Genomic DNA, 21,992 nt, shown 5'->3' on the forward strand with positions numbered 1-21,992 from the left:
AAAATAAATTATTTAAATTTTCTACGTTTCTAACACTTTTCTTTATTATCTTTCTTTTAGTTTCACCAGGCAATTTCAAACCTTAATGTGACTAAACATTACACTAGAGAGATGTACACATAATATTATGCATGCTATGCTTTATGGGTAATTTAGGGACATTATTTTCTTTTTATATGCTAACTAAAAATCTATTATGAATGTGTAGGTATGTAACAGGTTTTTAATTCGCTTATAAAATATATATTATGATACAATATATATTTATCATATATTATAGGTTTATATGATGTTATTATAATTCTATATGTATATATACATGTATACATATACATATGTACATCTATATGTATACATACATACAGATGTACATACGTATATATATGTATATATATTGTGTGTGTCTATGCAGAGGGTTGAATTTTAGTCTGCAAAAGATATGTCCACCCAAAACCTCAGAAGGTGACTTAATTTGCAATAAGGGTCTTTGCAATATAATTAAGGTAAGGATCTTGAAATAAGATCACTTTGGACTCGGGTGGGCCCTAAGTCCAAGGCAAGTGTCCTTATAAGAGACAAAGACAAGGGCAGAGACACAGAGACAAAGACCGTGTGAAGACAGAGCGACGCCACCACAAATCCAGGCACCGCCAGAAGCTGGAAGAGGTGAGGAACAGTCCTTCCCTCTGCACGTCTGGGAAAGCACGGTCCCGCTTCACCCTGACACCTTGATTTCAGACTTCCGGCTTCCAGAACCGTGAGAGAAAAGGCGTCTGCTGCTTTAAGTCCCAGGTCTGTGCTCGTCTGTTAGGACATGCCTAGGAAACTGATACGATATATATGCACACTGGCCATAACACTGTTATTCTAACTGGATCATTTTGGAGAATAAAAGGGGGGCACAATCATTGATGATTTTAGGACAGTAGGGTTAAATAGAGGTGCCTGTGACAAGCTGGGTCACATGCTCATTTACCGCAGGGAACATGAGACTGCACTAGAATGTGTGTAAAGTGTTCACAGAGCATCTGCGACACAACATGTCCTCGGTAAACGTAACTCTTAGGGTAACTACGCTGTGTGTAGTTCTGGTATACAAGGGGCTGACGTCCTAGAAGTGTGGACTATCTGACCAGGCTTATAGGCTGGAGGCTGGGCAGAGGAGAGACAGGAAAAGAGAGACGGAGGGGGGTGATTGGCTTCTTCACCCCAACAGCCAGGCGAGTGTCAAGAATCCCAACGACTACAGCTGTTCCCGGCTCTCGTGAGTCCCCTGATACCTCTTGCACACTGAGTGTTCAATGCAGCGACTGTCTCACTCCCTCCTTAGGGCTGAAGTTCAAATCCTACCCCGGCTGTGTGACGTGGAAAGTGTGTCCCAGGCCACTGCTGAGTTGTAAAAGGTATTATCGCTATTGACCTGAAACAGTAGATGGGAGCATGCCAGGAGGTGTGAGGCCAGATTCCTGGGAGGAATCATTCTCACCCAACCATCTGACTAGAACACCTCGGTCTGAGAACTGAACGGGAGGACCTTGGCTGACCAGCTTCTTTATTTTATAGTTGAAGAAACAGGAGACCCAGCAGCATTACACCTGCCAGGTAAAACAGGATCCGGGACAGTCGTAATAATTATTTATTTTTCATGTCAAAATATCGGGGTGGATTTTGAACCTGTTTTGGCTTATCCACCTGGAGTGTGAGAAATCAAGGTAGCATAATGAAGGTATTTCATCTTTGCTTTTCTCAAAATAGTTCATAAATAATACGGAAGTACCTGTCCTTGTTGCCTTCAAGATATCAAATTATTAATCCAGAACAAGAAATCTGTGCTCCAGGGACCTGCGCACATCTGACCGCAGAGAGCGAATGGCCTGCTGTAATTTCTGACTTTAGGAAAAGATATCAGAAATGTGTTTTTTTAAATATTAAGAAACTTATTTTGTGCTTACCCTATGCCAGTTATGTCCAAAGCAGTTTCCATACATTACCTCATTATAGCCCCGTAACGTAGATATGATGCCTCCATTTCACAGATGAGGAAACTAAAGCTCGAGGACAGGACACAGTTTGCCCTGGAGCCCACATTCAACCACTGTGCTATCCCAGGATGCTGGACTAGAAGTTCAAGAGGGTCTGAGTCACAAACATGAAGAACGACAGGTAAGACTCCTTGTTTTTCTAAGTATCTGCCAGACAACAATATTGCTAAAATATTTTCCATTTCTAAAACCTAAGAATCCAGAATTCGTAATAACCAGGGTCGATATATTTGAATATTTCTATAATTAATGAATATCTACTTAATACAGCAGAGTCAAGAAGGGTGAGACTCTGTGGAATGTGCTGAAGATCTAACCCACTTTTTAGATTATTTCTTCACAGGACAGCTGACTCTTATGCTCATTACAAATCATTCACTTCAAAGGGAAGATAATTAAGGTCTCACACTATATGCCAGTCGGTCTGGAGACCAATGGAAAAATGAGAATTGAGAACCACTATTTATTTCAGCCCTTTTGATTGGTCACAAATTAATTTATTTTCCTGGGTGGAGTGGGAAAGATGGGTGAAAACACATGTTTTTCTAATACAATTCAGTCTCTTGGCAAGAAGTTATTGTGTGTGTCAGCTTGCATTACCTAAACCTCCCCAAGATGTTTGCTGTCCTACACACAGGACCACTGCGGCCGTTCTAAGCAATAGTTCCATTCTATTATCTACCTCTGCTTCCAGGAGAATTAGAGATGATGGTTTGTCCCCTCCTCCTCCCCTCCTCCACTTTCTAAAACCCATAGAGTGGAACTGCTAAAATAGAAATCAAAACTTAAAATGTTTACTTATCTTGAGAGAGTGGGGAAGGGTCAGAGAGAGAGAAAAGAGAGAGCATCCCAAGCTGATGGCACACTGTCGGGGCGAGAGTAAGATGCGGGGCTCGATCCCACGACCCTGGGGTCATGACCTGAGCTGAAATCAAGAGGCAGACGTTTAACCGACTGAGCCACCCAGGTGCTCCAAAACGTAACATGTTCTTAAATCAACCAGAAGCAAATATCTAGGCTAACGTAAGCACTGTGAGCGTTATATTTAGCTCTGAACATCTACTTATCTGGATGAAATAAGAAGCATAACATCTGATATAAAAAAAATACACGCATTAGTCAAGTGGTAAGAAGTACGCAACCCACCCCTGGGTCATTTTGCACGAGACATTTGTACAACGTAATATACTATCACCTTTAAAATATCATTAACAATGAACTTGTAACTAATGCATTGTCTACGTTACTATTTCTTACAGTGCACGCATGAATAACTGTCACAACGTTCTTTGACTGCTTTATAGGAAAAAAAATACAGCATTGGGGTTTAAAGAGCTCTTTGCTGGGGCACCTGAGTGGTTCAGTTGGTTAGGCGTCCAACTTCAGCTCAGGTCATGATCTCACGGCTCATGAGTTCAAGCCCCACGTTGGGCTCTGTGCTGACAGCTTGGAGCCTGGATCCTACTCGGGATCTGTGTCTCTCTCTCTCTCTCTGCCCCTAACCCACTCGCATTCTGTCTCTGTCTCTCTCAAGAAGTAGAAAAACATTAAAAAAAAAATTAAAGAGCTCTTTGCTAACATACGCTTAGGAGGATGAAGTCATAGAGATATGAAGGTACTTTGAAAATAACAGCAGCTATTTTACCATTAGAATATAATACCCAGTTTCCTTTTTCATCTCTTTCAGTCATGTGAAAAATATGAGTTCCAGGCTTTAGCTCATGACGGGAGTATGTAGCTTTTCATATTTTAATATTTTTGTGTCCAAGGCAAGGAAAGAAAAGGTTATTTTCTGCATTCATGAACCTCTACGTGTGTCTTCCCTCGGACTAGGCATAGTGACAATGAGCTACTAGATGCCAAGAAGAGGAAGAGTTAATAAGCACACACTCTGGGGCGCCCGGGTGGCTCAGTCGGTTGAGCGTCCGACTTCGGCTCAGGTCACGCTCTCGCGGTCTGTGAGTTCGAGCCCCGCGTCGGGCTCTGTGCTGACGGCTCAGAACCTGGAGCCTGTTTCAGATTCTGTGTCTCCCTCTCTCTGACCCTCCCCCGTTCATGCTCTGTCTCTCTCTGTCTCAAAAATAAACGTTAAAAAAAATTTTTTTTTTAAAAGCACAAATTCTTATTTGGTGACTGAATCCTCAAGGTCCTGAACTGACCACGCTTCTGGGATGATCCACGAAAATCCTCCCTGAAGACAGTGAGCTGACTCTGGAAACTATGAGTGCTGTTTTGATCAAAGGTAGTGGAATGCATTCAACAAGAACATTTCCTTTCCACTTACCAGTTCTTTGATTATGGTGTTCCTGTGTTCGAGAACATGTGAAGATTATTACAAAACACTGTGCCCACGATCTTAAGTGAAATTCCTGCCTTTATTCACTTAGCACAGATTTTTAAATTGGAACCTGTAAGCAGACAATTTTATGCATGCTTTGTTTTAATTAGGTGAATATACAAATTTAAAGGTCACATATTTGAAGGAGGTCCCATTAGGCAAGGAAATGTTTTCTGGGTGTATCAACAACATGCAACAATGATTGAGATTGATCTTAAGAGAATTTGAAAACTAATAGAGATTAATTAAATATTAAATGGTTTTCTAGATTGTTAGTCACTGGGTATTAAATGTCAACCAAGAGAAGGAGACTACTGATGCATAATTATGAGTTTCTCATGGCCTAAATATCCCTTTCTCCAGAAAGCTGTCAGTCTTATTCTCCCTCCACTATGCGTAAAACCATTCATCAGCAGATAATGTGGGACAGGGAGCGACAGAAAGAAATGGTGGCACAGGCAGACCCCCAAAAAGTGGCCTCAGTGTGAGACCCCTGTGTCGAGAGAGAGAGAGAGAACGCACAAGCGAGCTCAAGTCAGGGAGGGGCAGAGAGAGAGGGAGACACAGAATCCAAAGCAGGCTCCAGGCTCTGAGCGGTCAGCACAGAGCCCAATGCGGGGCTTGAACTGATGAACCACGAGATCATGACCTGAGCCGAAGTCAGACGCTTAACATATTGAGCCACCCAGGCACACACCCCCCCCATGTGTCATATCTAAAAGCAGGGCACCATAAACTAATGCAAGACTGCCCAAACTCTCGTCAAAATAAAGTTAAATTGGAATGCAGTTAAACTGTCTTGCTTATTTTTGTTCGTACACTTAAATTCAATTTAATGTTTTCAGTATGTTCCCTCTGTACTATATTACTAAGCTATTTACAAGTTGAAACAATGTCAGTGTCTTGGAACCTAACACACTACCTTGTAAGTAATAAGAACTGTAGGAAAAACGACCACAACAGCTAACATGTACTGAAAATGTTCCATGTATTAGGCCCCGTTTAAGCAATCTGATGTAAAATAGCTCATTTAATAGCCATAATTACACAGTGAGGCAAGTATAATTAGTATACCCATTTTACAGATGAAATAAAAAACCACTGAGGCACAGAGCAGCCGGGATCTGGACACAGCAGCCTAGCTTCAAAGCCTATGCTCTTAGGTAATCATGTATAACAGTATAACCCAAGCAAAATATAAATTGTTTAGATGCTCATGTTACCTGTCAAATTCACATCCCAAATGTGGGCAACTTCCATTACTTGTATCAGTAGTAATGGATTCATTCACCATGTACCACGGGCTAGGCATTGGCTATGTAGTTCATATAAGCAGTCTCCCCGTTTGACATTCAGAGCAACTCAGGATGTTTAAATTATTCAATTAAAGTCACACAGCCTGTGAACTGAATACATAAGCATTCAAATATGGCCACTTCTGCCTTTCCAATCCTGTCTCCCCTGGTGGATAATCACGAAGTAACCACCACTGGTGGCATCATTACTGGTAAGTAACCTGGTAACTGGTAACAGGTAAGCGATCACTGGAGACAAATAATTTCGAAGTTAATAATATTTAATGCCCGTTTTAGCATCTGGTTATTGCAATCCCTTTTTAATAACTGAAAAGGACAGTTACTCTTACCTAATCCAAATCCCTCCAGATCATTGCCAACTGACTTTAGCCAAACTTCAAAAATGCTTCGTGCAGAAAGGAAAACTTCCAATGGGAAAGAGAAGACCATTTCCTATTTTACCGAGTTGACAGCTTTAAGCTCAAAAGTAAAATAAAAATTAGTCTTGGAACAGGATCAGAAAAGGGGATGATCAGTACTCGGCCTGGCTTGTGGATTTCTGTTAACCCCAGCCAGACAGGACACGTGTAAACACTTGTCAGCTCTGTGGCCAACATTGCTACTTTGTGGAGATTTAAAATCGTCTCTTCCTATTACTTTATTTTCTGTAGACTGTTTCTGACACCAGGTGGCGATAGAGAGTCATGAGTGCTGCCCATTTTTCTAGGATCTAGGGTTCAAACTAAAAGTACATTTTTTTTAAACTACAGTATCACAAAACTATTGAGTTGTTTCTCTCTCTCTCTCTCTCTCTCACACACACACACGCAAATGCATCAATCAAGTCCCTCTCCAGAAAAAAAAAAAAAAAAAACAGTAAACATAAAATCTGCTTACAAGTTTTCTAACCAAAATTTTACCAGAACCATTACTAAGCACCACTACCATTTTCAGACAAGGCAGTCGTGATCTTCCACATGCGTGTTTCTCCAACCCTGTCTACACATTAGAAACCTTGAGAGCTTTAGCAATGTCCAGATCGCACCCCAGAATTTCCTAGGCTGAGGCTGAGGCATCCATATTTAAACAAAAACAACAAACCAACTTCCCAGATAACTCTCATGTACAAGCAGGGTTGAGGCGTGCAGCCAGAGACAGAGAGGTGGTTCTTAACGGGGGTTGCAGATTTCTGGATGGGGTTATCACTGAGAACTGCATCTGGTTCTCAATGTAGTAGGTTTCCAGTAACAAATCAGGTTCTAGAGAACTGATTTATGATGACACAGTCATAACATTAGCACTTAGAAAGTAGAAAGTCAAGGGGCACCTGGGGGGTTCAGTCAGTTGAGTGTCTGGCTTCGGCTCAGGTCATGATCTCACCGTTCGTGAGTTTGAGCCCCGCATGGCTCTCTGCTGACAGCTCGGAGCCTGGAGCCTGGAGCCTGCTTTGGGTTCTGTGTCCCCCTTCTCTCTGCCCCTTCCCTGCTCAAACTCTCTTTTTCTCTCTCTCTCTCAAAAGTAAATAAATATCAAAAAAAAATTAAAATAGAAAGTCAATACAGTAACTTACTTTGAGGAAAGAAAGTCCTATATGGGCCACCATCCGGGCTAATTCTATTAGCCAAACAGACCTTCCCAAAGTAGATAGCCATGCAGTCATTCACAACTCAGAAGCAACAAAAACACTGAGAAAACCAAATCCAGATCTAAACTCAGATAATTTGTTGCATGTAGAAACCCAAGGAAGGACAATAAATAAATAATCTTCAGGGACAATGGTGCCAACCTAAGTATGATGGTCTGAGGGATCTGTCTTTGCTAAAAGGGTTGGTTTTATAGACCGAAATAGCTCTGTCCATCAGTCAAGCCCCCTCTTCCTGGATATGGCCAAAGAACACTAATATTTTTGGACTCTCACTCGTTGTTTTCATTTCATAATCACAGACCCACCTGTGACAGGCTGCAGATGATGAAGGGGTTTGTTCCATTTTCCAAACAAATCAAACCAACACAATGCATGGCGTGCAATCGGGACACCTCGGGGTTGTCAGTACCTCAGCAACTACGCAGCAGGCAGAGCAAACGCAGGGCCAGGAAAATGTGGACGACGCTAAGCAGGCTTGGTGAAGGCAGCTGGAAGGCCCCTAGCAAAGTGTCTCAGGAACTGCAACAGAATTAAACATGGCTCAGGTACCAGAACCGTAAAACGAGGGTTTATGATAGGAGTCGCAAAACCTGGTTACAAAGAGCCAGGCCAGATCCAAAAGTCTATTGGTGCACGGTGCTGCCTCATTCTGGAGGGTTCCGAGAGCGTGGGCCGGGCTGCGAGGCAGGTTCTCTGCTGTGTCAGGAACACTGTTTCTGGAATCAGACTACTGTGAACTGACCTCAGCTCTGCCCCCTCCAACCCGTGCGTTTCGAAGCACATTTCTTTTCAACATCTGAGTACTTGTTTCCTCATCTAGAAAATGGAGGATGTAATTATTCCTCTCTCACAGGGCCATTGGGAGAATTGCAGAAGATAGTCCGGACAGATGACCATAGTTTCGAAGCGTTTTCCCTGCGTCAGCAGCGTCGGCCCCACTGGGAGCCCCAAACTTTCCAGCCCCGCTGCAGACCCGCTGAATCAGAACTGAAGCTGGAGCCCAGGAACTCGTGTGTGTTCTAAACAAGCCCTCTGGGTTTTTCTGATGCATACTGACGTTTCTGTAGAAGATCAAACAGCCTGGGAAACTGGAAGCAAACAGAATCTCTGTTCTAATTACGGGGAGAAGGTAGGAAATGCTAGAGTAGCTGGGGCATAGGGCTGGGACATGGGACCTGGGGGCACAGGGCTCGCCAGGCACGCCAGCCCCCAGGTCTGCTTAGCAGCAAAGCCACGCAAGAAAAAGGAGACAGCAAATCGGATCCTAGCTCTTGGAAATGAGTAACCTGCACCTAAGTCTGGGGAAACACACTTTGTTCCTAACCTGACAGATTCCAAGCTGCTGACGCATCATCCAATCAGCTACAGTTTGCAGAGTGGGCATCCCATGATAGAAACATATACCCCTAACTGACTATCCTTCAGGAAAAAACTGGACATAATAATTTCCCAGGTAAGGAGGCCCTGCTGGGAAGAAATCCTACCTATATTTACTTCAGTCTTTCTATGCTTCTGTTTTCCTAAGTTACATAGAATTAGTTTCTTCTCAAAACATCAGTATCGGGGCACCTGGGTGGCTCAGTCGGTTAAGCGTCCGGCTTCAGCTCAGGTCATGATCTCACACTCCGTGGGTTCAAGCCCCACGTCGGGCTCTGTGCTGACAGCTCAGAGCCTAAAGCCTGCTTCAGATTCTGTGTCTCCCCCTCTCTCTGCCCCTCCCCTGCTCATGCTCTGTCTCTGTTTCAAAAAAAAAAAAAATTAAAAGAAAAAACCATCAGTATCATCCTTCTGCTCCCCGCAAAGGTCTATTTTCCCCCCTCATTGTCCTCTTAAAACATAACTTGGTGCCCCAAATAGTAAATCCTTAGAACGTACTGATCCCATCTCCATTCCATCACTCCCTATCCACTGGTTGACAGTATTAATTACGTTTTCTCTGGCTGTTCTGCTTCCCTGATTATGTTATAAGGCCCTTGAAGCCCCACAATCTGTCAGTCTCTTACAGGACAATTACAGGACTCTAAACTGAATTCAGGTGAAAAAAAATTGTCCAAGAAAGCTATTGTAAATGATGATCTATACAAACTTTAACCTTGTACAAATAAAAACATATTTTTTTTAGACATCAGGTCACCATAATTAGCTCAGTTTTAACTGAACCACTGAACATTTTGTATTTTTATTCCTGCCAGTTGACTCTAAAATAATTTCTCAAAGAAGTGACTAGCATACATTGGTACACACCTACACATTACCCAAACACGTCTGAGGTTTAAGTTTAATGTGTGAATCCGTGCTATCCTCATTTCAGACGAATGCTGTAGCTGATAAAAATGTCTAAAACTGACATATATTCTGGAACTATAGATAACGTACACAATTCAAAAAAATCCATCCTACCGGGCGATGGATTACGCATACGAAGCATATCACCTTTTTTGAACTTCGGTATAATCTATCACCTCTGAAAGTGAGTATTTTTACAACAGGCTTGCTAGAAAATGCATGCATTTGCCAGCTTAATTATTAACACATTCCTGCCCTCTTCCCTTGGCGTCAGATCTGCTGAGTGCCAGAACACTGCATTCTGTTTATTAGAGTCACTTGCTAAAGTCGATACAATGGCAGAGCACAGAGAGGGAAAACCTCTGTAAAGTCCTTTCAAACTTTGCCAGAAGCAAGTAAGCCGGGGAACTTTGGGATCACACCTCAAAAAAATAAAGAATTGTAACTTTATCACCCCTCCCCACCCCAAAGCAGATTGAAATAGCAAGATTTGGTGGAAAAAAGCCAAACTAACTCAGGCACATGGTCTTTCTATAGATATACTGGTAACTGAACTAGGACCAGATCGCTGATAATGGGGATTCCCATATATGTACATACGTATATATATATAAATTTTAATTAATCAGGTCTCTGTAGGTTTCAGGTTAAAACATCATCCTTATTATCTTCTTTTAAAGATAATTTCATTCAGGGGCCCCTGGGTGGCTCAGTCAGTTAAGCATCTGACTTCAGCTCAGGTCATGATCTCACGGTCCGGGAGTTTGAGCCCCGCATTGGGCTCTGTGCTGACGGCTCAGAACCTGGAGCCTGCTTCAGATTCTGTGTCTCCCTCTCTCTGCCCCTCCCCTGATCGTGCTCTGTCTCTCTCTCTCTCTCAAAAATAAATAAATAAACATTAAAAAAATAAAAGAATAACTTCATACACTTTAGCTACACTTTAGTTACACTTCATACACCTCAATGTCAAACAACAAAAATCAAACAAAGATATTTATCATAGGAGATATTTTTCTTGTAACTAACCTGTATCACTCTGCTGAGTAGTCAGCTCACACCGTTTTGTTCTTTCACAGCATTATACACACACACACACACACACCAGCTCCTTTAAAAAACTTCCTTGATTTCCTTGATTTAGTTGGCTTGTGAGTAGAATTTTTTTTTACATTTATACTTTTCAGGATCTTTCAAATTTTCTACAATAGTCATATAGCAATATAGAAAATATCTTAAATATTTTAAATTGTTCTCATGCTTTTTCTGCAAGTTGATTCTGCCCTAATTTTTTTTTTTTTTTTTTTGAGATTTTATTTTTTAAGTAACCTCTACACCCAAGGTGGGGCTCAAACCTACAACCCAGAGAGGAAGACCTGGGCACTCCACGGACCGAGCCAGCCAGGCGCCCCTCAACCTCAAGTCTTTCTTATCAGACTCAGTGTCCAACCTTATTCATCTTCACTACTATTTTTTGAACCCTCTCCAAACTTAACACACACCTGTCCACACCTCTTGACTATACTTTTGAAACACAATCCAGTATGAGTTGACATCTCTGTAACAAGTCCGCTGTTTGCGAGAAAATAGCCAGCATTGCTGTTGACTTTAGTCTAGTCGTCAGGGGTGGCACCGGGCACCTGGCTGGCTCGGCGGGTGGGGCACGACACTCTGGATCTCCAGGTTGTGAGTTTGAGCCCCAGGCTGGTGTGGAGATTACTTTAAAGGAAATCTTAAAAAAAAAAATAATAAAGAATTACATCAAATCTATCAATATGTTGCTTCTCTGAAAAGATGATGGTGTAAGGAAGCTACATAATTTTCCTCTACTTTTTATTATCACTTATTTGTAATGAAAAGCTTGATGACTTTGCTTTGAACTTGTAAATTTCAAACGCCGCTTTAAAGGAAAAGAGAAAGAAAGGAAGGAGGTTTGTGTTAATGCCAAGAGATTGAGGCTCCGCTGTGGACAGAACAGATGGCCAAGTTCAACCTCAATGAGGCACTGGGGATCTGTGAAAACCCCTAATGTAATGAGTTACTCAGTCATCCTTTTAAAGTTAACACACATTTTTGTGGAAGCTCATACTGAAATGTGAAATTGGAAAAATAAATACAGAAGAGCATATACACAAACACAGGAATCCCCAGTTTGGATAAAAGCTGAGTTCTGGAAAGAGCACTAGCTTCTGGAAAGCACCTGTTACATGATCATCATCTATAAATGTCCGAATTGGATTTCTGGTAGACTCACTAATCATGAGCAACTGAGGATTCTCCGGCTAATCAAAGGCATGTGCGTTCCTAAGGCTTCTCGGTTCTAACGCACCGCTGTAAGGTTCCCCAGCAATCTGCACTTGTTGTCGGGGTGGATACTTTGCACCTATGCCTCTTGGACCAGCACCGAATGCCACCAAGTGGCCAAATGATGATGTGGCCAGGATTTCTGCAGCCTCATGCTGGGGTTTTCAGAACTCCACATTATGTCCATTCATCCTTACGGAGGACAGAACGCTCCCCGGAGAAACCCGCTTTTGAACCTCACCCCCTTATTTTAGCATCCACTCCATTGGACCGTCTCCGCCGCCTTTCTGGCACATGAGCGAGCGCGCGGACTAGCCCATCAGCTCTCCCTAAATCGTGCGTGGCTCTCTGTGCTGCACAGTTCCCTTGCTCTCGCCAAACATCTCCCGCTTTGGGATGGCTTCCGCCTGCCTTTAGCGTGTTTCGGTCCTAGGAAGATTTCTTTTCATTGTTGCCCAGGTTTATTCTGGAACTCTCAACTGTAGCAACTTGATGATTTCTAGACTTTCTTCTTTTTCTTTTAATTTCCCTCCTATTCCTATCAGGTCAAGCTTACAACCATTCTACGATGATGTGCTAAGCCTTAGATCCATGGCATGTTCGGAATACGTTTTTCTTTCTTTTAATTTCCTCTATGACCTTGCTACCCAGAGAACTGTGATTCAGTGGTGTATGCATCACCTGGGAGAAGAATCCAGGCCCTGGCTGCTTCCTACAGAAGCAGAATCCACATGTTAATAAAACCGGAGGTGATGTATGTGCACATTACCTTTTGAGAAGCACTACTCTATGATGTCACTCACAATGGTAATATCTTCTTGAATACCTTTAGTGATTATTTTATTTTGGGGTGGCTTCCATCATAAAAAAGACCTTCCAGGGCACCTAGGTGGCTCAATCAGTTAACCATCTGGCTTTGGCTCATGAACTCACAGTTCGTGGGTTCGAGCCCTGCGTCGAGCTCTGTGCTGACAGCTCAGAGCCTGGAGCCTGCTTCAGATTCTGTGTCTGCCCCTCTCTCTGCCCCTCCCCAACCCGTCAAAATAAGTAAACATTAAAAAAAAGACCTTCCTTATGCTGAAATTTAATTTTATGTCTCCATTACACTGAAATTAATTTTATGTCTCTGTGAACTTAACTTGTGGGTCCAAGTTCCTACTTAGACCTGCTTGGGTCAGCCCAACATTTAATCTTTTGGTTACATGACATTCTTTCAAATATGTTAAGATAAATATCAAGTCCCCATATTCTTTCTTCTATTTTAAAATAGGTACATCCACTTAACTACTTCAGCATATCACATAATTCCAAGTTTCTTCTCCCCTGAAGACATTCCAGTCTGACTCCACCCCCAAAAGAAACCTTCCTAAGTTCTGAGAATCTCATAGTCCAGCAGGGACCTGGTGATTAGTATCACCTCAAGCTGCTAAGACTGAGCGGTGGGACTTCCTCACTAATATTCTTGCCACCACACGATTTCATCACCCTACTAACCACCAATCCACTAGAACAATTTAGCGTGCCATATGTAGAAAACCACATATTTGTCCAATACAAACTCATGTGCTCACTTTCTTTAAAGGCTTCCTAAGTACACAGAAACCGGAAAACATTCTAGTAAATTCACCTAACTTTTTCATCCTTTAAACATGTCTACTAGGACCACTGCCTTGTATGGAAGCGTTGGGAGTTTTTCCTTGCCCTCAGTAAAAGCATCACCACTAATGGGAGTATGATTTGAATTCTCTGAAGTTGCATCAAATAAAAGAAAACCATTATGTGGACTCGGGGAAGAATACGGGCAGAGAATTGGAAGAAGCCAGTCTTAAAAATAGAAGGCTGTGTTCTCACAGGGGAAAGTGCAATCACAAACTCTACGATGACATTAGCCCCGTGGAAATATGAGTGTCCTAGTGTTCCAGCACTTACACATCGATTCATGGTGGTCTCCAGCTATGTTTTTGTTCTGGCACATTAAACAGAATGAAGACATATGTCTAAATTTAAGACATCCTTTTAGCATTCTGTGCACGAGAGCCAGCTGAGAAATGTGAACTATTTCAAAGCGCTAGGAAAGGAATTGTAGACACATCCTTTGTTTGGGCATATATTTTTAATTATCCTGCCTTTTAATATTCTTCTCCATTTGAGGATAATCAGACAAAATGGATCCTGCTGGGCATTGTCATGCTTAATAAAAGTAAGCCTGAACATCTGTGCATATGGCGACAGTGTGGCGCATGGGACGCGCCAGTGACTGACCTGCATTCTGATGTAATTATGGCGCCACATGTAGCTGTAATCATGTAATGCCCTGTTTACATTAGTTCTAGCACTTGGAGCAAACTCTTCTTGCGTTAGGTGCTAAGCGACTTCAACCAGGGGAGGCACGTAGACTAATAAACGCGTTGAATGCAGGATGCAGATAATGGCAGGGACAGGCGGATAAAAGGCTGCAGACTATTGTGTTGGGGTCTGCGGACCAGGGGTCAACTCCCTGGGTCTAATCCCACATTCATCAATTACTAGCTGCGGGACCCGATCAAGATCTCGACCTCCATGAAATGGGAGATAGTAACTGTGCTTTTCTCATAAGACGACAGTAAGGCTTACATGGCATGATACACGTCAAGATTTCTCCTGAACTCGTCTTCCCCACCCCCCTTTCCTCCCTTTCTCTTAACTTCTTCAGATAAAGATTTATTGCCTTTTCTCTTTCCTAGAAAAGCCCAAATAGAGTGGGTGGCCCGGAGCTGTCAGCCTCAGGACGGTTGGAGCCAGTGTGCACAGGGAGTGGCAGGCGGGTGGTAGCAGGAAATTGGCTGGGTCCCCCACTGTCAGAGGAGGGAGGTGCAAATGTGCAAGCGGGGAAGCCAGAAGAACCGCGTGGCATTCCGACGGAGCTGGAAGTACCAGCAGACACTCAGCCTTCTGAACGCGGTACCCACAGATAGAGACATGCATACATATACGGACGTATTCCTATATACATAGGTTTCATACGCTGAAACCTAATCCCCAATGTGACGGTGTTAGGAGGTGGGCCTTCGGGAGGTGATCAGCTCATAAGGGTAGAGCCCCCACGAACGGGATTCTTGCCCTTATATAAGAGAACCCACAGAGCTCCCTCATCCCTCCACCAGGTGAGGACACAATGAGGGTCTGTGATCGGGACGAGGGCCCTCACGTGGCCACGCTGGCACCCTGGTCTCAGACTTCCAGCCTCCAGCCTGTGAGGAAGAATATTCTGCTGTTTATAAGCCACCCAGTCCACGGTATTTTGCCATAACAGCCCAAACACTCAGACAGTGCATATATGTGTATGGATAGATTTCCCAGCTCAGTGCCCTGAAGGAGCCCGGGAAAGCAATGTCACAGTAGCAATGAGCACATCTACTGTCCAGATGTCGGTGTCCACACAGCGTTCTCCGTGGTAAAGAACCAGGGCTCCTTAGAGAAATGAGTGATTCTGAGGCCGAGTTAGGAAATGAATAGAACGAGCCTAGAACTTTGTCTTGTGCCAGAAGGTAAGGAAACACTCAAAGAATGATGGGAGACTTCTGAAAAGAAGAGACGACTAGGTTGAAGGGATCTAACTGGTCACATGCAGGATAATTATGATCATCAAAATAAATCACGATAGTAGTAAATTATAACGCACTGAATAATAATAGGAACCCGAGTCCACAGGGACGTACGTAAGTAAAGAAAAGACCGATACACAAACGAATAAATGGATAAATGAGGAAGCTCTTCCTTCTCATAGAAGGCCAACTAATAATAAATGTAGAAGAAATGATGACAGTAGAAAATCGCCATTTGGCAACCACGACGGTAATGATTCGGACAAGAAACAGTAATAATGTTATACACTGATGGGCAAACACGAGGGGAGGGATGGGATTTTGAGTTGGAAGCTTTGACCTGTAGGTCCGGGTGGCCACACGGCTGCCGTGGTTCCTGACACCACGGATGCATGTGGCTGTGCCGGAAAAGCAAGCAGGTCTTTCCTCAGACGAGGGTCTTTAATTAGGAAGAAAAATTTTCCCAGAGGGTGTAAGGGAGACTTTCTCTGAGGTCCGATTTGCTAGAATTAGGTCGCAAAACTGTTTTGAAACCAACCACTAATAAAGGGAATGAGACCATAATTGAATGAAATTTATGATTAACTCCCTGAGGCTAGAGTTTATCTCTTTCCCTGGGTGAAGTGTAAACCCCAAAACATAATCAGGATTATTCCGGAAAGGGGGGGTGGTGTTGAGGGTAGGCGCATGGCTATTGCATAAGAAACTCACAGGGTCTGACGCATCAGAGGGAGAGAAAAATCCCTATCGCTAGTATAATCTGGACATTCATGAATCATCAACTTCATCGAAACAAAATATTGGTGTAAGCTTCTTAATTTCTAACACAAAAACGTCACTAATTCTAAAAATGCACATTTGGGGGCGTGTTAGCATCTCCAAAATTGAGTCCACCTTAACGGTGTCATGTACATTTTTAATTGGCACTCTCTTCTTTGTGGTCCACAAAATACTAGCACACCTTGTTTCTGATGGAGTATTAGATGAGGTAATACGCAAAGAGCGGTTACCTTGGTCACTGTTGGCAAACATTATCTCACTTACTCCTTGTGATAGCCCTAGAATATAAGTAGTCTATTGCCCCTATTTTAAAGATGAGAAGGCTGAGGTATATTAAGGCTGACTTGCCAGATTCCACACTAATTTAAGGGCACAACGGGGACTGGAGTGCACCGTTCGATACCGAAGTTTGACTTTTGCCAACCTCAGTCCTGGTTATCAGTAAGGATGTGCATTTATTCATCCAGTGAACACACATGTGGGGCCCTCGCAGGTGCCAAATACTACATGAGGGCACTGAGTAGGACGTCGTGGGGCTTAAACCAGAATTCGGGCATAACAATAAATAGATCACGAAAGTTATCGTAAGTAATTGACACTGTGCTAGATTTCTCACAAATGTTGATACCCTTCCTTAGGAAGAAGACTTCACTCCCAGTCCCATTAACGGTCAGTTTTGTCCTGGGACATTACGGCCAGCCAACTGTGGGAGAGAGTAGCGTAAATTATGTCCCAGAAGAACTCTAAGCACCAGCCAACGTGGTTTGCTGTGTGTCTTTCCTTTCTGCCACAACGACCCGCACTTTATTTCCTAGAGAGAAAAAGTCGCTGTGTCAGCCTAGCTCCCAAGGTGGAGAAGGCATGGAGCTCACTTGCTGTCACCCTGCAGTGTCAGAGGAACAAGAGGCTGAAGTCACTCGTGAGGTTGGAAGCCACCGAGATTTGTGCGGTCACTAGTTACCACAGCACATTCTGCCTTACGCTGATGATTCAGTGACTTCGCTTTCACATAAAAATAAATAAATAAACATGTAATGGTGTGAGCGGCCCCATAATAATAATAATATAATGATAAAAATAAAGAAGAAGAAGAAGAATACAGCAAAGCCTCTGCAGCCAGATTGCAGGAACTCAAAGCCCATCTCTCCCATTTACTAGAAAACCTGCCTTGGAAAATGTGCCCAACATCTCTGCCTCGGTGTCCCACGGGATGATCCCGCACTTAACGCAGAGCATTGTGGGGAGGATTACGCACGTGACTGTTGGCGAACTTTTGAGGACAGGGAGTGACACACAGTGAGTGCTACATAAATGTTCATGAAACAGAAGTTCTGTTAGGAAATAGTAGTGGGAACTCAGTTCAAAGCGGGGGGTGGGGGGGTGGTTTAGGCAATCCAGAAAGGAATATCCTGCCAAGTTTTAAATTATGCTTCTTAAACCTTCCAGTTGGTGGCAATTCCCCCAAGGAACACAATTTCCTGAGAAGTGCTGCACGTTTAAGGATGACAAGAAAACACAAGGTCGCAGTGAAACGTGCATTCTGGCTGATGAGCGAGTCTACCCCAAGGGATTGCTCCCGTGAAACAGTCTTACAGCTCAATGTTCAGATGAGTGCCTCCACACAGATACAAATTTCTACACCTCACCGACCTCCTGGACAGCTTCAAATCAGCCAAATATACAAGTGTTTAAAGACCCGAATGCCCCCAAACATTCCATCACTGAACTGATCTCGCATCTGTCCATTTGAAGCTGGAACTGCCAAGAAAGCTAGAAGTTCTCTAGCTGCCTTCCTCGCTGGCAGGTCACGTAGGCCATGATTCTCCGATAGAGCCTTCTGCCCCCACTCCTCAGCCAATCCTGCAGTCTTCTAGAAGGAGAAAAATGCTCGCATTTCCTGAGTAGGGAGGAGGTTTAACATACAAATCTTCCTGATAGGAGTAAAAGCTAGAATTACATTCACAGTAAGTTATAAGTTGCTGACATCAGACGCACACACAGCAGAGGATTCCGTGACACTGGGATTTGAAAGAACGCACGGAACGTGGAAAGAAACGGAGGGCAGATGATCGCCCAGTTTTGCTTCCATGCTGGTCTCTCAGAAGCTTCCTTCGTCCTTCTTTTCAAATTCCTCGTAATTTACTTCAGACACGACCTTCCTCATACAGCAATCCCAGTGTCACCGAGCCTGTGTTGCATTGCACGAGCTCTTTGCCTGAGCTGATTCTACTGGTCGGCGAGTGCTAACGCTCTGGGGCCCAGGCCCTGCCTCTGGAGGTGCTGATTCGGGGTGCCTGGGCATCTGTATTCCACACCGCGGGATGCGCGAGCAGCGCGTGTTACACGCAGAGGAGATGATGCCCTGTGGAGACAGATTCTGTCTCTGCTGGTCTGCACATTCTGCACAACTAGAATTTCTGTTAGTCTCTTTCATCTTTTACCTGCACACTGATACATGTTTATCATGGATCGTGTGGAAAATCACGTAGGCAGTAAGTAATTGTCTCCAATAAACCCAACGCTCAAAGATAACTGTATCATTCATGAACATTTTCCAGTATGTTAAGTTTTATTTAAAAATTCACATATGGAAGATTGTATCTATTCCATTGAACAAACGTTAGCATGATCCCATGACCATGTGAGACAGGTATTTGTTGCCCTCTGATTTTTCTGTATGACTTTTAACAATATTAAAAGCATAGAGTTAAATATTGACCATATCCATGAGGATAAATTCTCAGGTTCAATGAAAAATCTTAGAGTTGGGAGATTATTGCCAAATTGCCATCTAGAGGCAATAACATCTACATTCATTCTTTTTTGTTTTTCTTTTTAAAATCCACATTCTTCAAAGTAGAACATTATAAAGACAACAATGATTTTCTGAGGACTGCCCTCACACTGTCATCTCCAAAGCACCGGGAGTCTCTGGCATTTTGGAATTGAACCCTGAAATCATTTACGACTAGCAGCGTGAGTTTTCATGAGGTGGCCATCTGATTTTGCTGGGGTATGATTTGAACAGCACACCCTGCAAAGAACGAATGCGAGACTCAGTCAAGGGTCCCAACACCGACTCTTCAAATTGGTTTTGTGGTTTATTACCTATTGGTCCATTCACAAAAATCCCACGGTGTGACAAAATGAACGCTACAAGTACACTGAAAATGGAAACTATAATTTGCATAGGATACAATGTCACATAATTCTTTAATACAATGTCACATAATTTTGGCTTCTGTAGGAGCCAGGAGCTTCTACAGATATTTTTCTACTTAAAAATGTAGATATTCTTGAAGGTTTGGGCACAGATTCCACATGAGCATCAAGGGTGTGCTATTCACCTAATTATTGTGCAATTACCTACTGTCTGTGTATAGCAAATTATAATATGTATTAGGTGTTGATAGGAGTTTTGAACTTTATCTTTGCAAGAAAATTTACAGACTACTCAGATGTGATGAAAAGGCAGGTGTCTGGGGCACCTGGGTGGCTCAGTCAGTTGAGTGTCCGACTTCGGCTCAGGTCATGATTTCACAGTTCGTGAGTTCGAACCCCGCGTCGGGCTACCTGCTGTCAACGTGGAGCCTGCTTCGGATGTTCTGTGCTCCTTTTTCACCCACCCTTTCTCTCTCTCTCTCAAAAATAAATAAACATTAAAAAAAATATTTAAGAAAAGTTTTGTTTGTTTTTTTTTCTGCAGCTCCCTTCTCGCTTTTCCTGTGTCCGCGTGACTGCCCTCACAGGCTGGCTGGTGCATTTCACCTCACTGCATCAGGACCCCTACTATTATTTGCAGATGTTCACAAGACCGTTTACAGGATGTTGCCGAAACATTTACAACAGCTTCAGGTTCTTCTTAAGCACCAAAGCTTTGGCAACAATGTCTCCCAGGTGCACCTGCTGGTAACTGGCCTTCCAAGAATAACTTACATTTCCTTTATGCTATAACTGCTCCCTAACATAAGCATTCCGTGTGTTTTTAAATGAGTTTTGCTTCTTTGTTAGCTTTTTGGGATCTGAGTTTAAATGAAAACCCTACCAGCAAGCCATTAGGCAGAAACATGGCACCATGACACTTCCCATTAACATAAACAAACCTTTCTGTAAAACTTTACTTTATGCCTGAAATAACAGCAAAACGGTTGATTCTCACTTCCCCTAACCTTCCCCACTCTTTGGGGAACTCTTGTTCCTCCAGTGTAATATTTGCCACAGGGCTGCCCCGTTAACCATGTTGCACACTTGAGAGGTACAATGAACTGGGGGGAAAAATCAACAAGAAAATGCCATGTTTCTTTCCAACTTCTGTATACTTTCGTCTGATATCCCAAAGTTCAATACTTTCCAAAGGAACGGGGTTTTAATACCAGCCCTCTAATTGGTGAAACGGGCACTCACGACAAAATCGTACTGACACGTAAACATTTCCTTAGAGTCGGCTACAATCACTGGTGACTTTGTCCTATTGTGGAGACAGTACATCCATTAGTCACTCACCAGCAGTAACTCAGACAATAGAATTCTTAGGCCGAGGCTCGTATTTTAAAATTTCACTTATTTTCAATTGTGCTCACACAGAAATAGGCTCCATATGGATAGGACACTTCCACATAGAGATAATTTCACTTTATTGCCTTTAAGCTTTACCATCCGTTCTACCCATGCGTATGGTCAACGTGGGGACCCGGGCAGGGGGGTTCAGATGTCTCGAACAGACAGATTTCAGTGTGCCTTTTATAATGCCGCACAGACAATGTGCACAGTAATTCCCTCTTTGTGATATAACATAAAACTCACTTTATTTCCTTATTTATTTTTTAACATAATTTATTGTCAAACCGGCTTACATACAACACCCAGTGCTCATCCCAACAGGTGCCCTCCTCAATGCCCATCACCCACCCTCCCCTCCCTCCCACCCCCCATCAACCCTCAGTTTGTTCTCTGTATTGAAGAGTCTCTTATGGTTTGCCTCCCTCCCTCTCTGTTTGTAACTATTTTTTTCCCCTTCCCCTCCCCCATGGACTTCTGTTAAGTTTCTCAAGATCCACATATGAGTGAAAACATATGATATCTGTCCTTCTCTGGCTTATTTCATTCAGCATAACACTCTCCAGTTCCATCCATGTTGCTACAAAAGGCCAGATTTCATTCTTTCTCACTGCCAAGTAGTGTTCCATTGTATATATAAACCATAATTTCTTTATCCACTCATCAGTTGATGGACATTTAGTCTCTTTCCATAATTTGGCTATTGTTGAAAGTGCTGCTATAAACATTGGGTACAACTGCCTCTATGCATCAGCACTCCTGTATCCCTTGGGTCAATTCCTAGCAGTGCTATGGCTGGGTCATAGGATAGATCTATTTTTAATTTTTTGAGGAACCTCCACACTGCATAAAACTTATTTTAGACTCGTGACTTATGGTTTACTGTTTATTCCCCTGGGACAGTTATTTTAAATTTTCGTTTATTAATTTTAAATGAAAACCCTACCAGTATCTTCTTCCTCGATCTCCCTTCTTTTTCCCCTGTCCCTCCCCTCCTCACCCACCTCCACGGCTGCATATATGTTTTAAGAATAATTCAATCTGAAGGTCTGCATCTAGGCACATAAACACAGGACGCCCCACTGCTCAGCCACAGGAGGAGAATCTGCCAGTCCGAGTCCTGCATTCAACCAGCTCTTAGAGAGATTTTATTTGTCTGGTAGG

The 21,992-nt window shown here is 43.0% G+C and overlaps 1 long non-coding RNA gene across 1 annotated transcript in view; it reads right to left on the reverse strand.

Annotated features, from left to right (window-relative positions):
* LOC122202807 overlaps positions 1-7,827 on the reverse strand; it is a 66,280-nt gene extending 58,453 nt beyond the window's left edge. Inside the window, exon 1 of the long non-coding RNA XR_006194891.1 lies at positions 7,626-7,827. This is a non-coding gene — a long non-coding RNA (uncharacterized LOC122202807). The remainder of the gene's footprint in view (positions 1-7,625) is intronic.
* Between the last annotated feature and the right edge of the window lie 14,165 nt (positions 7,828-21,992).

The sequence above is a fragment of the Panthera leo genome, chromosome D2 (genome assembly GCF_018350215.1).
Source record: "Panthera leo isolate Ple1 chromosome D2, P.leo_Ple1_pat1.1, whole genome shotgun sequence".
Lineage (NCBI taxonomy): Eukaryota > Metazoa > Chordata > Mammalia > Carnivora > Felidae > Panthera > Panthera leo.